This window comes from Camelus dromedarius, chromosome 1, assembly GCF_036321535.1.
Source record: "Camelus dromedarius isolate mCamDro1 chromosome 1, mCamDro1.pat, whole genome shotgun sequence".
Taxonomy (NCBI): Eukaryota; Metazoa; Chordata; class Mammalia; order Artiodactyla; family Camelidae; genus Camelus; species Camelus dromedarius.
The window spans coordinates 122,857,674-122,877,382 of NC_087436.1; the positions used below are offsets into that span (position 1 = coordinate 122,857,674).

Genomic DNA, 19,709 nt, shown 5'->3' on the forward strand with positions numbered 1-19,709 from the left:
GCCATTTCATTTTGGTCATGACAGCACAGCTCGGGCCACTGCTGGGCACCTGCCAGGTGTGGGGCTTCAGGGTGGCCTCTGGCGCTGGTCCCCTGGCCTCATGTGGCCCTGCAATCCATGAGAACACTTCCAAGTCCTTCCAAGTAACAGAGATGTAGGAGCTCTGATTTAGCCCTGCTTGGCCAGGCCCCAGGTTCAGATGTCCCTTTATCTTGTTCCCTGGGACTGGCTGTGGTCACCCAAGTGCGGCCGCCACATGTCACTTCTCACAGAAATCAATGTACAAGGTTACCCAAGGAAACCAGACACCAGGAGCAGGGTCACCTGCAACGGATCCGCTGCTGACAAAACACCACCAGGAGTGGCTGCAGCCACAGAGATGCCAGTGTTAACGTTTCTTCTAAGTTTTTGTTTCCTGCTTTCCACGGAAGCCTTTTACTTCCACATGGGGGAACGAGAGGAAAAGTGCATCATAGAGGACATTCCAGGTGACACGCTGGTGACAGGTAGGTCAGGCATGCCTGCTGAGCGCGGGGCTCGCGCCGCCACCTCACTCAGGCTGCCGACCCTTGATGTGGGTGCTGTTCGGCAGAGGGCCACACTGCACGGTTTTCTCTTGAGATAGTTTGTTTATCCAATTATGCCAGACTGACTTGCAAACAGCCTCAAGAGCCAACTGCGTAATTCTGACAACGGGAAACCCAAACACCACCACAGGACCCAAGCCTGATCCGTCTTCCCAGCTGTCAGGCTTCCTGAAGTAAAAGACTCTCTCATGCTGTTAATCCTGCTAACTGTGGTTGAATTCTCAGAAGGTATGTGAGGTCTCGAGGTGAGCTTGGCAACGCAAGACAGGGCAGCACAAGTCAGGGCGTCTTCTGAGCCTCAGCCTCCGGGACCCACAGTGCCCCACGGGGAGGGGTAGGCGCGGGCAAAGTGCCCACAGAGCCTGGTGAGTGGGGCGGGGTCTACACACTCCTGGCTGAGTGCGCCCACACAGCTAAGCTGCTCCGGCCCAGGGTCTCAGAGCTTCATGGAAAATCCAGTAGGATATTTAACACGCAAGTCAGAAACCGTGTCAGCTTCCCCAGTTTTACAGCAAAAAAGACCAAAGAGAAGCAGGCACTACCTCTAGTGGGGCTGACCCTCTGTCAATGCTGACCGTGCGTGTTTACATCAATTCAGCCTCACGCTGGACGGTGTCCAACTCACCTCTCAGCTCACCTTGTCCATTACACGTGAATCACAGCCCATACTGCAAAGACTCAGGCAAACACAGCAGAGCCTCCACGGAGGGGCATCTGGGAGGGGTGCTGGGGAGAACCCTCTCTGCCATGTGGCCACTGTGGGAAGAAGCTAGTTTGAGGCCGTGGGGTTTAACTGCCCAGGTCCCACCTCAGCTCTCCCTTGGGCAGCTCCTAGCCCCTCCACTTCATCTGTGAAATGGGATAAAGACTAACAACACGTCTATTCTCTTGGATGGTAACCAATACTGGTAACGCCCCTAGAACCCAGACAGACACACGGAATGTGCTATAAGTGTTTCCTTGTGCTCCCTGACCCCAGGGGCCCCCCGACTCCTGGGTGAATGGCTCTGTGGTTGTTTTCCTGGTAACCTGTGAAATTTTCAACCTGCATTTCAAGGGGAGGAGGGTGACAAGGACAAGGAGGAGGGACAGGAGTGGCTTGCCCACCCTGTCTGCCATTTCATGGCCCACCAGCTGGATGGACTTAGCTCAGGACACAAGCTCAAGAATCACCTCACCCAGTGGAGGGGCTGAGGCAGGAAGGCAGACGCAGCCAGACAGCGTCTGACAGCTCTGTGGGGACACGTCTCAGCCTGGCCTCCCCTTGTCCTGAGAGTCCTTGTCCCCTGTGGACACTGCAGCTCACCCTGGTTCTGCCCTGGCTCCTCCATGACTCCACCTGCTCCACCCACCCACCACCTGGACCCCAACTCCGAGGTCTCCTCAGACAGCTCTCCCAGGCAGATCCGCAGGGCAGAGCGCAGCTACTCAAAGCCTGCTGCAGCCACAGGGAGAGCCTGGAGACGTGTCAGGCCATGTGCTCTAATTTTCCTTTAGAAGAGAATATGGTCCTAGACTCTCAGAATGTATGGGTTGCTAATGGAGAAAAAAATGGAAAAAATACTCAATTTTTTTAAAAAGGCAAGAAAGAACGGATAAAGGAACAAGGAACAAATAGGACAAATGAAAACCAAACAACAATATGATAGGCTTAAACCTAACTACATTTTACATTAAATTAAGTGTAAGTGGACAAACTCTCCAAGGAAAAGGCAAAGACTGTCAGGCTAGACTTAAAAATAAAACAACTATATGCTGTTTTCAAACAAAACCATTTAAATATAAGGAAAGGTTAAAAGTAAAAGAATGGAAAAAGACATAGCTGGTAAATATAAACCAAACAAAAGGTGGTGTAAATCAAAGCAGACCTTAACTGAATAAATGTTACTAGAGTTAAAGAGACACCAAAATCACTGAGATTGGGTTTAGTAATAGAAAGGTGTTTTTGAGGTGTTTCCTTCTTGGCTGTTATGAACTTCTTTAAAAATAATTTTTAAATTAAAAAAAATTGAAGTATAGTTGATTTACAATATTGTATTAGTTTCAAGTGTACAGCAAAGTGGTTCAGTCATGTAGATCCTTTCAGTCATTTCAGATCCTTTTCCATTATAGGTTATTACAAGATACAAGATACTGAATATGGCTCCCTGTGCTATATAGTAAATCCTTGTTGTTTATCTATTTTATATATAGTAGTAGGTATCTGTTAATTCCATGTCCCTAATTTATCCCTTCCCCTTTGATGACCGTAAGTTTGTTTCCTATGTCTGTGAGTCTGTTTCTGTTTTGTAAATAACTTCATTTGTATCACTTTTTAGATTCTACATACAAATGATACCATATAATATTTGTCTTTCTGTCTGAATTACTTCACTTAGTATGATAATCCCTAGGTCCATCCATGTTGTAAATCGCAAGATTTAATTCTTTTTATGGCTGAGTAATATTCCATTGTACGGATGTACCACAACTTCTTTATCCAGTCATCTGTTGATAGACACTTAGGTTGTTTCCATGTCTTGGCTGTTGTAAATATTGCCACTATGAATACTGGAGTGGATGTATCTTTTTTAATTAGTTTTCTCCAGATATATGCCCAGGAGTGGGATTGCTGGATAATATTGTAAGTCTATTTTTAGCTTTTTAAGGAATCTCCATACTGCCCTCCATAGTGGCTGGACCAATTTACATTCCCACCCACAGTATAGAAGGCCCCCATTTATCCACACTCTCTCCAGCATTATTGTTTATAGACTTTTTGATGATAGCTGTTTTATCATTGTAGCTTTGATTTACATTTCTCTAATAATTAGCTATGTTGAGCATCTTTTCATGTGCCTGTTGGTCATCTGTATGTCTTTTTTGGAGAAATGTCTATTTAGGTCTTCTGTCCATTTCTTCATTGTTTTGATTTGTTTGTTTGTTTTGTATTGAGTTGTATGAGCTGTTTATTTTGGAAATTACGCCCTTGTCAGGCACATCGTTTGCAAATATTTTCTCCCATTTTGTAGGTTGTCTTCTCATTCTGTTTATGGTTTCCTTTGATTTGAAAAAGCTTATGTTTAATTAGGTCCCCTTTGTTTATTTTTGTTTTCCGTTCTTTTGCCTTGGGAGACCGATCTAAGAACACTGCTATGATTTGTGTCAGAGAATGTTTTGCTTGTGTCCTCTTCTGGAAGTTTTATGGTGTCATGTCTTATATTTAAGTCTTCATTTTTAGATCATTGTTAAAATGAAACAAACAAATTAAAAATTTCATGGGGATCTGTGGGGACCTGAGACCGTGTCTGACATTCGAGTCCAGGAAGGGCACGTGGTAGCCGTGCCACCTGCTCGCAGCTCTGAGCCCCAGCAGAGTCCAGGGAAGCACACCCATCTAGGACATGAGTGACCTCACACCAGTCGTCAGATCCAGCTAACAGTGCGCTTTTGCTCATTGGGACTAAAAACAGCATGTGAAGAGTTTCAGGCGTTGGCCTCTCACTTTCCCCAGGTGGAGGCAGTCAGGGAGCCACAGAAGAGCACTGGCTGACAGCTTGGGGACTCTGAGCTCTGTACCCGTGTTCTGAGCTGGAGGCAGCTCCTTCCCTGGAGCACCTGGCACAGTCCTGACCTGCCGCATGCTTGTCAGCTCGGCCCTCTGGTGTCTGTCCTAAGCCACCAGAGAAGCAGGTGTGGCCCCCACTCTGGCTCAGACAGGAAACATCACGTGCGAAAGCCCTACAGCAATGGAGGGATACTTCACCAAGGGCTTGCAGGTGCCGATGGCACACTGAGTTCTGCACTGAGCAGGCCACAAGTGCTCACTCGGGCTCTGTGCCCTAAGACAGGTGCACCCTTACGTTCTGGGGGCAAGCACGTCGGGCTGCCTGTCTGCGCTCCAGGTCCCCGTGTCCCGCGGGCTGGTCCGTTCACTGGCCGCGAGCACATGGTTCCCCTGCCACCTGGTGGCAGCCGTGGGGCATGACACCTCCTCTGGGGGGCGGGTGGGCCTTGCTCAGCGCGGGAGCTTCGTGGCAAACCTCCCCCGCACTCGTGCATCCAGAATCCCTTCATGAACACTTGCTGTGGGGCCCTCTCCCTCGTCCCCTTCATCCCCATCGCGCTGTGTCAGGAAGCCCAGGGCCAGGCCCCGGAGGCCCATGGAAGAGGCTCGCGGTGCGTCCCTGCACCCGCACCGCACCTTACAGAACCTGCTGGAACAGGAAGGCAGGTGCGGGAGGGTGATGAGCCCCGCGGGGCAGTGGCAGGCAGAGGACGGTAGGCCGCACGGGTCGGGGTACTTGCGGGGAAAAGCGGAGAGGTGAGTGTGTCCACAGGGGCAGGGCCAGTGCGTACAGGTGCGTGGTGCTGGTGTGGCCCAGCTGTCTCTTAGAGCTGGCCTGGCACCCAGCGGACACCCCCAGGTGCCATGTACCTGGAGAGCCCTCTGACTGCCCGGCTGTGCGCTCCTCTCCAGGAACACCCCGCTGCTTCAGCCAAGGTGCTGGATCAGGCTTAGGGCTTCGCTGCCTCACTGGGTGAATGTGCCACGCGGTCTCGAAAAGAAATGTTTTCTGCTGTTCAGGGGGAACATCCTGTAAAAGTCAAGTTGGCCCTGTTGGCTGGTGGCGGTCAGCTCTTACATGTCCAGTAGTCCTGTCCATTGCCTAGGAGTGTGGCCATCCCAGCTACAAGGGTGGATTCATCTGATTTCTCCTTTCAGCAGTTTTACTTCGCGTGTTTTGAGACTGCGGATGCATTTACGATGGTTGTCTCCCCTTTATCACTAGGTAACACCCTCTCTTTGTCCTTGGTAATTTCCTTTGCTCTTAAGTCTACTTTGCCTGATACTTACAGAGCCACACAAGATTTCTTCTGATCATCAGAATGATTCATCTTTTTAACCCTTTTACTTTTAACCTAATCATAGCATTACAACCAAAGTGGTTTTCTTGAAGACTGCATGATCGTTTGGGTCATTTTTAAAAATTCCGTTCTGACCACCTTTGTCTGGTCTCTGGACTGTTCACATGTAATGGAGTTCTTGGTGTATCAGGATTTAGGTCTGCCGCTTTACGGCTTGCTTTCTTCTTGTTCCCTTTGGTTTTTGTTTCTGTTTTCTATTTTGTACCTTCCCGTGGGTCACCTGAACGTTTTATAATACTCCATTTTGTTTTATCTATAGTATTTTTCACTGCATCTCTTTGTTTTTATTAGTGGTTGCTCTAGGGGTTACAATACACAGCAGGTACTTAACTTACCACAGTCTAGAAGGATCAATATTTTACCATTTCAAGAGGAATCAGAAACTTTATGGTCATGCCCTCTGTCCTCCCACCCTTTGTAATACAGTTTCTTAAATACTTCTACATACTTTGAGAACATCATCAGACAATGTTATATTTTTTGCTTTAGACGGTCAAACAACTTTTAAAAACACTTTTACTGTGGTGTAATTCCTGTACAGTAAACTACACATATTCCAAATGTACACTTTGATGAATTTTGATAGATGTATACACCCATCAAACCACCACCACAATCAAGACAGCTAACATTTCCATCACTCCCCAACAGATGCAATTTTTGAATTCCCAATTTATCCCTTCCTTCCCCCTTTAACCCCTGGTAACCATAAGTTTGCTCTCTGTCTGTGAGTCTGTTTCTGTTTTGTTGATAAGTTCATTTGTGCCTTTTAGATTCCACATATAAGCGATATATGGTATTTTTCTTTCTCTTTCTGGCTTACTTAACTTAGAATGATGATCTCCAGGTCCATCCATGTTGCTGCAAAATGGCATTATTTTATCCATTTTATGGCTGAGTAGTATTTCATTGTATAAATACACCACACCTTCTTTATCCAGCCATCTGTTGATGGACATTTGGGTTGTTTCCATGTCTTGGCTATTGTAAATAGTGCTGCTGTGAATACTGGGGTGCATGCAAACAACTTTTTTTTAAAAAGCGGAAAGAGGACACTCTATTGTGGCTCCCCTCCAGCCATTCTCTCTTCATTCCTGATCTTCAGTTTCCTTGTCACCATTTTCTTTCTGTTTGAAGAACTTCCTTTAGCAATTATTTTAAAGCAGGTGTTCTGGTGAAAAACTCTTAGTTTTCCTTGACCTAAGAATGTTTTGCCTTCATTCTGAAGGGTATTTTGGTGGATACAGAATTGTTTGACAATTCTTTTTCCTTCAGCACTTGAAAATGTGCCCCTTCTTTCTGGCCTCTACATTTCTCATGAGAAGTCTGCTGTCACTCAAATTGTTTTTCCCCATCAGTAATGCAGCATTCCTCTCTGGATTTTTAACATAATTGTTTTTGTCTTTGGTTTCGAGAAATTTGATCATGATGGATCTGGTGATGGACTTGGGAGTTGAGCCTGTTTAGGGTTCACTCAGCTTCTTGAATCTGTAGGTTTACCTCTTTCCCCAAATTTGGGAAGTTTCTAGCCATCATTTCTTTCAGTGTCTAGTCAGCCCTATAATCTTCCTCCTTTGCTCTGGGACTCGCAAGTTACAGACCTTTGATCACTGTCCTAGAGATTCATGAGGCTCTTCTTTCCATCTGTTTTCTCTCCATTGACCAGACTTGATTATTTCTATCCATCTAGTTCCAGGTTCACCGACTCTTTTCTCTGTCATCTCCATTCTTTTATTGAGTTCATTTGGTTGGTTTTCAACTTCAATTATTGTATGTTTCCTGGTTCTAATGTGTCCATTTTCTTTTAATATCTCTACTCTTTCTTTCTGAGATTTCCCATTTTTCTAGTTATTTTGAGTGTTCAAACTTCTTGTTGATGCATTTTTATGTTGACTGCTTTAAAACTCTTAGGTGATTTCAGTGGCTGTCATTTTGGTGTTGGTGTCCATGAACTGTCTCTCTTCACTCACGGTTCTTGGTGTGGTGCATAACTTTGGAACGTATGCTGGACATTTTGAGTACTATGTTATATAACTGGCTCCTATTCAAATGTTCTATTTCAGCAGGTAGTCAGCCCACTTAGATTCAGATCCCATGTCCTAATGTCCGTTTTCTGAGACTCTGCACTTCTATCCTGATCTGCCCTGCGTGTGTGCTGCCTAGAGGCCAGTCTCAAACCTGGGTGTTCTCCACACTGTTGGTGGGTTCTCAAAGCTTCTGCTCTATTTGTTCTGGTTGGTCACATGCACAGGCCGCTCAGAGGTGTGCCCAGGACTCCCCATGCACAGATTTAAAGAGCGCTTTCTCCAGCTCCCTCCCTAGGTAATCCTGCCCCAACTCCACCTCTGTATTGTCCTTCGCCAAGTGCAGGATGGGGCTTCACCCCAGTCTTCACGTGGAGCAACCACTGGGGTGGGTACAGTCCCTTCATGCTGCTCACGTGGAGCAGGGCAGGAGTCGTCAGAGGGTCCTGCTGCAGGGCCTGCCCGTTCCAGTCCCTTCCCAAGAGAGCAGACTCTTCCTGAGCAGGTTTTCTTTCTCACCAACAACACAGTGTGTGGTTGCAGATTGCTCCAGCACCCAGGTCAGGTGCACAGGGGTGGGGGAACAAACAGGAGCTCACTGCTGGGTCGCCCTTTGAGTCATCTTCCCTTCCCTGCTTCTCAGTCCTCTGATGGTCGCCTTATACAGTTTGCCCAGAGTTTTCAGTTGTAATTAGCAGGGGAAATAGAGTGAAATGGACTTACTTCATCTTTTCCAGAATCATCATTGTTACCTTTTTGAAGACCCTCTTGAGATGGAGCATTCTAAGAAGTATAGAATATACACTATACACATAGTCAACAAACTTCTGGAGGGAACGAGGCCTGAACTGAAGTCACACCAACACACAGGCCAGGCTCAAGAGTGCCACAGCCTTCCCACCCAGGAAATGCCCCCTTTCCAGGGCTGCCTGCACAGTCATGTCCAGGGTGAAGTTCTCGAGTCAGGTCCCCGTCTGGGACTTTTCCTCTTGCCTCCCAGGGAGTCAGGGTAGCTCTGGAGTGTAGTTCTGGGCTTCGGAATCAAACCACCTCGGCTCTAATTATGCCTCTGCAACTTCTATCTGTGACTTTCTCCAATGCTCGGGTTCCAACTTGTAAAACAGGGACAATACAGAACCCAACACTTTTTACATCTCCACGATTAGCACCTGGTCCAAGTCACCACAGTCATCCGGACTATGACAACAGCCTCCCCGCTTCCACTTTTGACCCTTCTTCATTCTTTACTCCACGTGATAAAAATCTTAAATGAAAGCCACATCATTTCCTCCATCCACCCACCTGCCTCCTCAAATCTTTACAATGGATTTGTAGACCCTCTGTGATCCGGCCCCGCTACCCCTTCAACCTCATCTCCCAGAATCTCTCCATGCTAACGTCACTCCAGCAGCTCTGCTATGCCCTGAACACCACAAGCATTGTCCGCTCCAGGACCTTTACACACACGCCTGCGTGGAGCGATCTTTCCCAGTGGAGGCAGCACTGTGAGGTGGTACAGAGGCAGTCACTGCCTAGGGTTGAAATCTTGACTGTACTACTTGCCAGGTACGTGACCTCGGGCAGATTACCTTATGCTTTGGTTTGTGTGACGATGTGTAAAGTCGTCATAAAAACAACACCTACCTACATGGCACTATTGTTATGAGAATTCAGATTCTAGGTGTAAATTTTTTAGAATGGTGTTTGGCACATAATTTGCACTTAATGGGATATACAGACAGATAAATACGGATGTAATATATATACATGTGATAAATATAAAATTACATACATTTTTTCACTCCCCTATTCTTCTAGGTCTTTGCTCAAATGTCAGAAGCCATCCCAGACTCCCCCACGTAACACTCCCAAATCCTCCAGCACTGCCTGTCCCTGTTACTTGCTTTTTCTGACAGTGTATTTAACATCTTCAACATGTATTTACTCATTGTTTCTCCTTGGGAACAAGGACATCGTCTGTTTTGTTCACTCTGTCCTCAGCACCCCCAACACTGTAGCCCTTGTGAGGTGCTCATTACATACCTGTCAAATGAGGGGGTGTGTAAATGGGTAAGAATATAGTTGACCCTTGAACAACACGGGATTGAATGGCACAGGTGCATCATACATGGATTGTTTCCATCGCACATAGTACCGGACCCATGATCCACAGCCTGTTGAATCTGGGATGTGGAACTGCGGACACAATGGGCCAACTGTAAGTCATGTGTGGATTTCAAACTGCCTGGAGGGTTGACACCCTAACCCTACGTTTTGTAAGAGTCACTGTACTTCCTCAGAGCACAGGAAATGAGATGATGCAGGCTAAGTGCTGAGGACAGAACCTGGCATGTGGAACGTACTGTTAGCTATTTTTCAGCACTTTTCAATGAATGTTAGGTATTTTTTCATTCCCATTGTACATTTCAAGGGTACGAGGGGGAAGTTAAGCCACGTGGTGCTTATCACAGCCAAAATGGATAAAGTGGTTGACTCTTCCAGGGACCCAAACCTTAGCAGGAGCCTCTGGACACAGCAAGAGGAAGGATTCACTATGAACACAGGAGAACTGCTGGGGAGACGCTGGAAAAGGTCGCTTGGTCCTGACCCACAGGGAGTTTACGTCTTAGGTGGAAAGCTTTCATTGGCTTATTTTTTTTTATCATTTTCAATAGTCCTCACAACTCTGACACTTAGGAAGGATACATGTCAGACCCATTTTCCTAAATAGGATGCTGAGGCTTGGAGCAGTGAAGTAATTTGTAAAAAGAGTGAGAACTGGACCAAGAACTCTGTATTCTGGAATCTTCTTACTCTGTGACATGAGCTAATGACCAGGATACAAGCTGTTCAGACAAACAGTATTTTGTGACTTGGGTAATTTTTTAATGCGATTCATTCACCAGTGATCACAGATACCTACTTCTTACATTTATTTTATAATGTCTTCTATTTTTGAAACAGGGACTTTCAAGACACAGCAGTGGGACACAGATCGGCATGACTTCCTTCAATCCGCCCCTGGTTTGGGGATGTTTGTGGCTGTTACAACTTACAATGATGAGGTAAAACATTCTTCTATCTCTTGCTTCTGAAATTTTTCATTTCCTAACAATTCATATGTCACATATGCCCACAAACTTTGTAAATCTCTACAAAAGCACTCACCATCCAGCACCTCGTTTTTCACATGTGCAGCTCTGATTAAAGATTCTGCACCAAGAAACTGCCTGCCTTCCACAAACCCACAGTCTAGCTGAGGAGCAGAGATTCCTTACCAGCACCCAAGGCAGGCCTCATGCCCACCACCTGAGGCTGGGCAGAGGGGGCGACAGGCTGGTGACCCCCAAGGCTCTGCAGGGCCATGGCCTTCCCAGAACATGAGGTCAGACGGTCCCCGTCCTGCTGGGCTTTCTGCAGGAACATGGCAGCCTCTGGTCTGTCTGCTCTCAGGACTCCTCCTCACGGAGGCAGCAGAGTAGAAGCGGCACCTGGGCAGAAGGACAGAGTGTGGACCCAGGAGTTGGGGCCACGTGCGAGTGCAGACCATCCTCCATAGCCACGCCATGAGCAGGGAGCTACCACCTTCTTCCTTAGTTTTCTCATCTGCATGATGGTCCTAGCAGACTTGGTTCCCACTGCACCAGCTCTAGGTCCTGTGAGCCGCTCCATCCAGTAACTCACACACAGTTTCAGGGAGTACTTCCCTCTGTACCTGCTGTCCCGAGGACATGCTCGGGGGCAGCAGAGCGGTGGCAGGGCCTCACAGAATGGAACAGCATCTCTCTCGCTGGCAAGGAGAGGGCACTTGATGCAGACGGGCCCAGGTTTCAAGTCTCAGGACAACTGAGCTCAGCTAGACACTGTGACCCTCCCTCACGCAGGACCGGGAGCTCCGTTCCAACTAGACGACCGGACACCTGATTCTTGCCTGTGTGGCAGTCTTCTCTTGGTCCACCTGGCACCTACATGACAGGAGGTCCACTGGGACCATTTCGCTAATTCCAGGCACCCGTTAGGACAGCCACCTTCTCCTCCTGATGTCCTCACCTCCTATGCTTCCTGCTGGGTTCCCCCAACACACAGCTCTCCTCTGTGCCTCCCCGGTCATCTTCCATGACCAAGCTGGAAACACATATTAAGCCGGAACCCAAATTTTACTTGGGCTCCCACTGTTGCAGAAAACCCTGTTCACTGTTTCAAAAAGGCAGAGGTGCTTTATTCTTAAAAAAAACACTGCTACCTAAAACAACACCCCCTTCCAGATGGGAGCAGAAACATTTCCATTCATTCTGAAAACATCCAGCAAACACTGGCCATGAGCCTCGGAGAGAGAGGAAATTCACCCCAAAAACGTGATTTTCAGGAAGTCTCTCTCTATTTGGAAGTAAGATGACAAGAGACAGCTCTAGTTTTAACGTTTCTTACAAGCTGAGGTCCCCCTGTGAGACCTGGGCAGCAGCCCCACAAGGACTGACTGTTCCTTGTTGAGTCAGTAGGTCTGGGGGCAGAGGGTACTGGCGGTTGCAAACTTGAATTTGTGCAGCCCACGGGATTGGCAGCCCAAGGGAATAACCTGGCTCGTAGGGTCGGCAGGGCAGACAATGAAAATATTCACGTACCATTCAAACCATGCATCTGAATTCCACTTTCCATCTTTCCGTGTCCAATACTCCTATTCCATCTTGTCGAAGAGAAAACCATGAGAGGCAGAATGACTTCCACAGGATCACATCATCAGCAAGTGGCAACACTGAGGTTTAAACTCAAGCAAGTCTTTTTCCAACACCCCAAACCAACAGGTATTCCAAACATGTTTGCTGACGTGACTCTCCACTAGAAGCAGACCACGTGGAACCCTGACATGACACTAAGGCTCAGAAACTGAATTTAATAGGTAATGAGGAGTCACTTGAGTATTTTTTCAAGGAAGAGGACTCTTATTTGTAAAAAAATTAGAAATCAACTGCAAAATCTGACTCTTGAACGCAGTTTTATTTAACAAAGTTTCCCTGTCAATGGTCGCTTAAGTGGGATAAAGTAGATGGCAAGACCTGTTAATTTCCCCAAATCAAAACTGAAAGACCTAAAAAAGGAGAATCTTTGTTGCATTTTTCTACGTGTAATACACACCTGTTTTAAAAATTATTTAACAGACTACACTTTAGAGCAGTTTTAGGTTCACAGACAATTCTGCAGCAACTACAAAGGTCCCGATGCCCTCTGGCCCCACACAAACACAGCCTCTCCCACTAGCAGCCAGAGAGCAGTGCGGCCATTACAGCTGGTGACCGACACTGACCCGTCACAACCACACGAAGCCCACAGTCTACGTTAGGGTTCATTCCTGGTGGTGTACATTCTCATATTTGACAGATGTGCAATGTCATGTACCCACGTTATAGTATCAACACAGAGTAGCTTCACTCCCAGAAAACTCCTCTGGAACCCATTTATTCACGCCCATGTATCCACTCCTCCCTACCCCTGGCAACCACTGACCCTTTTACTTTCTCCACAGTTCTGCCATTCCCAGAATGTCATATAATTGGAACTATACAGTATGCAGCCTTTTCAGACTGGTTTCTTTCACTTAGGAATATGCACTTAAGTTTCCTCCATGTCTTTTCATGGCTTGATAGCTCATTTCGTTTTACTGTTGAATAATATTCCATTGTCAGGATGTATACCATGGTTTATTGATCCATTCACATGCAGAAGGACATCTTGGTTGCTTCCAGATTTTGGCTATTATAAATAAAGCTGCTATGAACATCTATGTGTAGGTTTTCATGTGGACACAAGTTCCCAACTAATTTGGGTAAATAAATGACACGACTGTGGTATATTTATACAATGGAATACTACTCAGCCATAAAAAATAATAAAGTAATGCCATTTGCAGCAACATGGATGTTCCTGGAGATTGTCATTCTAAGTGAAGTAAGCCAGAAAGAGAAAGAAGAAACACCATATGATTATCATTTATATGTAGAATCTAAAAAAAAAAAAAAAGACAAACGAACTTATTTATAAAACAGAAACAGACTCATAGACATAGAAAACAAACTTATGGCTACCAGGGGAGACGTGGGTAGGAAGGGATAAATTGGGAGTTTGATACTGGCAGATACACAATACTATATATAAAATAGGTAAACAATAAGTTTATACTGTATAGCACAGGGAACCATATTTAGTTATCTTACAGTAACTTATGGTGAAAAAGAGTATGGAAACAAATACATGTATGTTCCTATATCACTGAAGTATTGTGCTGTACACCAGAAATTGACACAACATTGCAAACTGACTATACCTCAATAAAAATATATTGAAAACTAAAAATAAAATACATATATATTTGGAAAAAATGGCACAACTGCAGGACTGTATGGTAAAAGTACACTTCGTTTTGAAAGAAGCCCCAGACTGTCTCCCCAAGGGACTGTACCACTTTGCATTCCCACCAGCAGTAAATGAGGGCTAATGTTCCACATCCTCACCAGCATTTAATGTTGTCAGTGTTCTGGATTTTGGTCATTCTAGTAGATGTATAGTGGTATCTCAGTGTTGTTTTTAATTTGCAATTCCCTAATGACATGTGATGGGGAGCATCCTTCCACGTGCTTATCTGCCACGTCTTCATTGGCGAGGTGTCTGTTCAAATCTGTTACCCATTTTTAAATTGATTTGCTCATTTTCTCATTGTCGTTTTCAGAATTCTTTGCATCTTTTGGATAACGGTGCTTTATCAGATATCTCCTTTACAAATAGTTTCTCCCAGTCTGCGGCTTGTCTCTTCACACTCATGACAGAGAGACAGCTTTCTATTCTGCAGAGAAGTTTTTAATTTTAATGATGTTTAATGTTAAATGTTTAATGAAGTTTAATTTTAATGAAGTCCAGCTTCTCAATTCTTTCTTTCATGGCTCACACCTTTGGTGTTGTACCTAAAGTCATCACCAAACCCAAGGTTGTCTAGATTTTCTCCTATGTTGCCTTCTAATATGTGGTCTACCTTCATGAGTGGTCCATGTGAGCTTGAGAAGAATGTACACTCTGCTTTGTGGGATGAAGCTGTCTACAGATAATTATACTGAGTTGGTTGATGGTGCTATCAAGTTCTACTGTGTCCTTGCTGATCTGCTGCTGGATCTGCCCACTTCTGGCAGAGGGTATCAAAGTCTCCAACTGTAACAGTGGATTCTTCTGCTTGTCCTCGCAGTTCTTCCAGTTTTTGCTTCACGTATTTTGACACCGTTGTTAGATGTGTAGACGTTAAAGACTGTCTTCCTGGAGATCTGACCTCTTTATTATTACATAACACTCCGTTATGTAATTATCCCTGATAATTTTCCTTGTTTTGAAGTCTACTCTGTCTGAAGTTAATATAAATATTCCAGCTTTCTTTTCATTAAGGTTGGCATATACATCTTTCTCCATTCCTTAACTTTTAATTCATACGTGTCTTTTTTTTTTTTTAAAGAGTTTCTTGCAGACAACATATACATAATTGGGTTTGGTTTCTTGATTCACTCTGATAACGTCTGTTTTGATTGGTGCATTTAGACCACTAACATTCCAAGTGACTATTGATATAGTTGGGTTAACATCTACCATGTTTGTTTCTGTTTTCTAGTTACCATCCTTGCTCTTTGTTCCTATTTTTGTTTTCCATTCTTTTTTTGTCTTTGGTGGTTTTAATTATTTTATGTGATGCTATTGTATCTCTTTTCTTAGCTATCAACTATATTTCTTTCAACTTTTTTTTCCAGTGGTTGCCCTAGAGTTTGCAATATACACTTTGGACTAATCCAAGTTCACTTCTAGTAACACCCTATCACTACACAGGCAGTGCAAGTGCCTTATGATAACCAAGTAATCCTAATCCCTATCTCCCATCCTTTGCATCTTTGCTGTTAGTCATTTCATTTACATGCAAACTATAATCAATACATTGTTGCTGTTATTTTGAAAGACTTATCAGCTCAGTTACTAAGAAAAATAAAAGTTTTAATTTTACCTTCACTTATTCCTTCTCTAATACTTTCCCAATATTCACATAGATCTGAGTTTCTGACCAATATCATTATCCTTCTCTCTGAAGAACTTTTAACATCCCTTGCAAGGCAGGTCTATCAGTGACAAATTCCCTCAACTTTTGTTTGAGAAAATCTTCATTCTTCTTTCATTTCTGAAGGAGAATTTTGCAGGATACAGAATTCTAGGTTGGTGGGTTCTTTCTCTCAACACCTTAAATATTTCACTCTACTGTCTTCTTGCTTACATGTTGTCTGAGAAGTTGGATGTTAATTCTTATCTTTGCTCCCCTATAAATAAGGTGTTTTTCCCCTCTGGCTTCATTTCAAGATTTGTTTTTTATCTTTGACATCTGCAGTTTTAAATACCATATGCCTAGGTGTAGCTTCATTGGCATTCATCCTGCTTGGTGTCCTCTAAGCCTCCCAGAGCTGTGGCTTGGAGTCTGACACTAATTTGAAGCTCTCAGTCATTACTGCTTTAAATGTTTTTTTCTGTCATTTTCTTTCTTCTCCTTCTGGTATTCCCATTACATGTATGTCACACATTGAACAGCTGTCCCATAGTCCTTGGATATTTTGTTCCTTCTCTTTCCCTGGTCTTTTTTCTCTTTACTTTGTAGTTTTGAAATTTTCTGCTGACATAACCTCAAGCTCAGAAATTCTTTCCTCAGCCCTGTCCAGTCTACTAATGAACCCAAAAGCACTCTTTGTTTCTGCTACAGTGGTTTTGATCTCTAGCATGTATTTTTTATTCTTCCACAGAATTTTCATCTCTGCTCACATTATGCATTTGATCTTGCATGTTGTCTACTTTCTCCATTAGAGGCCACAGAATATTAATCATGCTTTTTCTAAATTCCTGGTCTGATCATTCCAACATCCTGCCATATCTGAATCTACTTCTGAGGCTTGTTCTGTCTTTTCAAATTGTGTTTTTTGCCTTTTAGTATGCCCTGTTATTTTTCTGTTGTTGCTGACAGTTGGACATGATGTGCTGGGTAAAAAGAACCCAGTGCTGGTAAGTTGTAATTCTCTGTATTGGCTTCTCTCTTCAATTCTGGGGGCAGCAGTTTGCCCCATGACCTCAATTCTGTAACAGATCTAAGAACTGATTTTCTTGTTATGAAGCTTTTTACTGTTAAGACACAGTGACAACTACCAAGTTCCTTATATGCTAGACTGAAAGTCCTATACCTGTTTTTCAAAATAACAGACAATATAGAAATATACTAAGCAGAAAATCAAAGTTCTCCAACAAATATAACTGCCTAACAGCTTGGTATGTACTCTTCAGATCTTCAGAATCTTCTTCAAAGTATGTGTCCCTTTATAAATGATATTTTTAGAAAAACAGGATCCTATACAGACCGCTATACCGCAGGACACCATGGCACCTTTAGTACAGGGATGGGTGTAACATTCTTTTACTGCTTCCTAGCATTTCTTCATTTGGCTTCTCCTAAATTTAATCAACCTCTACTGAAAAGTAATAGTTATTTCAAAAATGAAAATTTTTATTTACAAATAATTGTGCTTTTACACGTAACTCTACTTGTACCTTTCCACGGGATAAACTTCTACAGGTAGCGCTGCTGAGTCAACAGCCGTACACACTTTTAATTTTTAATACATAGAGTCAAATCACGCTTTAAAACAGTTGCTCAGTTTACATTCCCAAACAGTCAGTGTTTACAGATCATATTTCTCAGTACTATCCCTGGGTACTTCTAAGTCTTTGCCAACCGGATAACTAATAGAGAATACCTTACTGTGGTTTATATGTTTTTGATTACCAGCAAGGTTAAATATTTTTCATGTTATTGGCCATTTGACTTCTTCTTAAAGAACTGCATGATTTTTACTAGAGTATACAGGGGAGATTTATTTTTTAAATGGAAAGTAAATAATAAACTTAAATTGTGGATATCCTCCATCCTAGGTATTGTTGTCAAAGCTATATGGCCCACAGGGAACATTCTATTTTACTTCACATTCACCTGGAGAACACATCATTTGCTTAGAATCTAATTCTACAAGGCTTGTGTCCTTCGGAGGGAGCAAGCTGGTAAGTGTAAGCCTCCCGTGCCTCTGGCGAGGAGCACGGCATCAGCACTCTTCAGGCATGACACCGACATACAGAACTGTTGCACCCAGGACGGCTGGAGGTGTGTGAAGGCCCTGTGCCCAGACCTCAGCACAGCAACCAAAGAGGGAGCTGCCGAGCTTGGAAGGGGTTCATAGGAGAACTATAAAGTTGATTAAAGGGCTTGAAAAATGAGAACTGGGAGGGAAGGTTAAGAGAACTGTGATTATTCAGGCTTGAAAACAATTGAGGGCTGAGGGTGAATTAACAATGGAATTCCAATAAATAAAACTCTTACACGGTAGATGATGATTGGCCATTTTCTAAATATGCTGAGAAGACATGATGAGAATGTATACTTTAGCATTAGAAATTTAGTTACACGTGAAGAAAATTTTCCTGAGAGCAGTCAATTTCTCTCAGGGCCACAGGCACTCACCTAACAGTGAACAACAGTTCAGGAAGATACAAGTCCTCTTTCAGGCCCGAAGGTACCATTTTATGCATCATTATACAGAGAGAGACCACCGAGTATTACGGGGACTTGAGTGTGGTCAGGAAAAAGAGAGCTCGAGGATGAAGCAGTGTTTGCTCTGGAAAGGGGGAGAGGAGAAAAGGAAGGGATGGGAAGACACAGAGGGCAAAGAAGGGAGAGGGCGAGCTGGGCTGAGAACATGTTTCTTTCCTTTCCCTATTTGTGCAGCGGATCCACTTAGACATTCGAGTTGGAGAACACGACCTTGATGCAGCCATTGCTCAAGCAAAGGACAAAGTTAATGAAGTGAGCTTCAAGCTTGAACATCTAATTGAGCAAATTGAGCAAATAATCAAAGAACAAAACTATCAAAGGGTCAGTCTGCCTACTCAGCTATTCAACCTCTCCCTGCAGGAATGTAACTCTCAAGACAGAGCCCCTGAACCAAGGGAAGAATAAACTGCCTGTCCCCCTTTCTTTGAGCGAGAGCTGTGCGGACACGCAGGGACTTGGGGGAGTGATCTTCCACTGTCCACTGGACCGTGAGCTCCTCCAGGAAAGGGACTGCGGCTCATTCACCTGTAGGCTGGGCTCACAGAATGAATAAATAAGGGCTTCCAAACACACCCGAGGACCTGGAGAGTCTCAGTGTGCCCACTTTCTAAGTCACAATTTTGTTCTTGTGACATTGTTTCCTGGGGGACTGTGCTCAGTGGACTCTGGTCAGACGTGGGCTCAGATCTGCTCCACCACTTATGAACCTTCTACCACCTCTAAGCGTCAGTTTCCTTATCCGGAAAACAAAATGAGCACAGTGCTGCTTAAAAATAAGGACTCAAATGATGAAACTCTAACACTATTATTAGGTAATGATCACTCTGTTTGATGGTGACAAATAAAACGCATAAAGTAACAGATCAAATACTTGATCTCTTACACCAGAGTACAAAAATGTTTTATAAGGTTGACTCTTACTCCTTGTCTTTGGCTCACAACACATCTTGGCTTAGAAAATCAGATATTGCACATTGGCATAAGATATTACCTGGGCAACATTAAGTAACTTGAATGCATAGAGCACCTTCTCCTCAAATTCATGCATGATGTACCTTAAGAAACTAAACCTGCCTATTTCTCTTCTTCGCAGGACCGTGAAGAAAAATTTCGAATAACCAGTGAAGATACAAATAACAATGTTTTATGGTGGGCATTTGCACAGACACTAATCTTTATCTCAGTTGGAATTTTCCAAATGAAGTACCTTAAAGACTTCTTCATAGCTAAGAAACTTGTTTAAAGTATTAATAAAGGCAAATAACTACCTTCTAACCTGCATAATGCTTAATAAATCAAAATACATATTCATAAATGTGCATTACTTTTATGATTTCAAAGCCATCAGAGGTCAGAATTAGTGCTACAGCATTGTGACGCTGAGTAAATGTCACTTTAACAATGCAGCTTGTGAGTTTGATAGAATAAGCACATGACTTATTTTAAACTTGCTCTAGATCAGCACCGTCCAACAGAATTTTTTTTTTAAAGCTACACATGAAATTTTAAGTTTTCTGGTCACCACATTTAAAA

At 43.9% G+C, this 19,709-nt stretch overlaps 1 non-coding gene across 1 annotated transcript; it reads left to right on the forward strand.

Moving 5' to 3' along the window:
- The first annotated feature begins 467 nt into the window (after positions 1–467).
- Positions 468–19,329, forward strand: LOC116148807 (uncharacterized). Its single transcript, XR_010382266.1, has 3 exons — positions 468–506; positions 10,484–10,584; positions 19,270–19,329. It is a non-coding gene; the product is annotated as an uncharacterized LOC116148807 (transcript).
- The last annotated feature ends 380 nt before the right edge of the window (positions 19,330–19,709 follow it).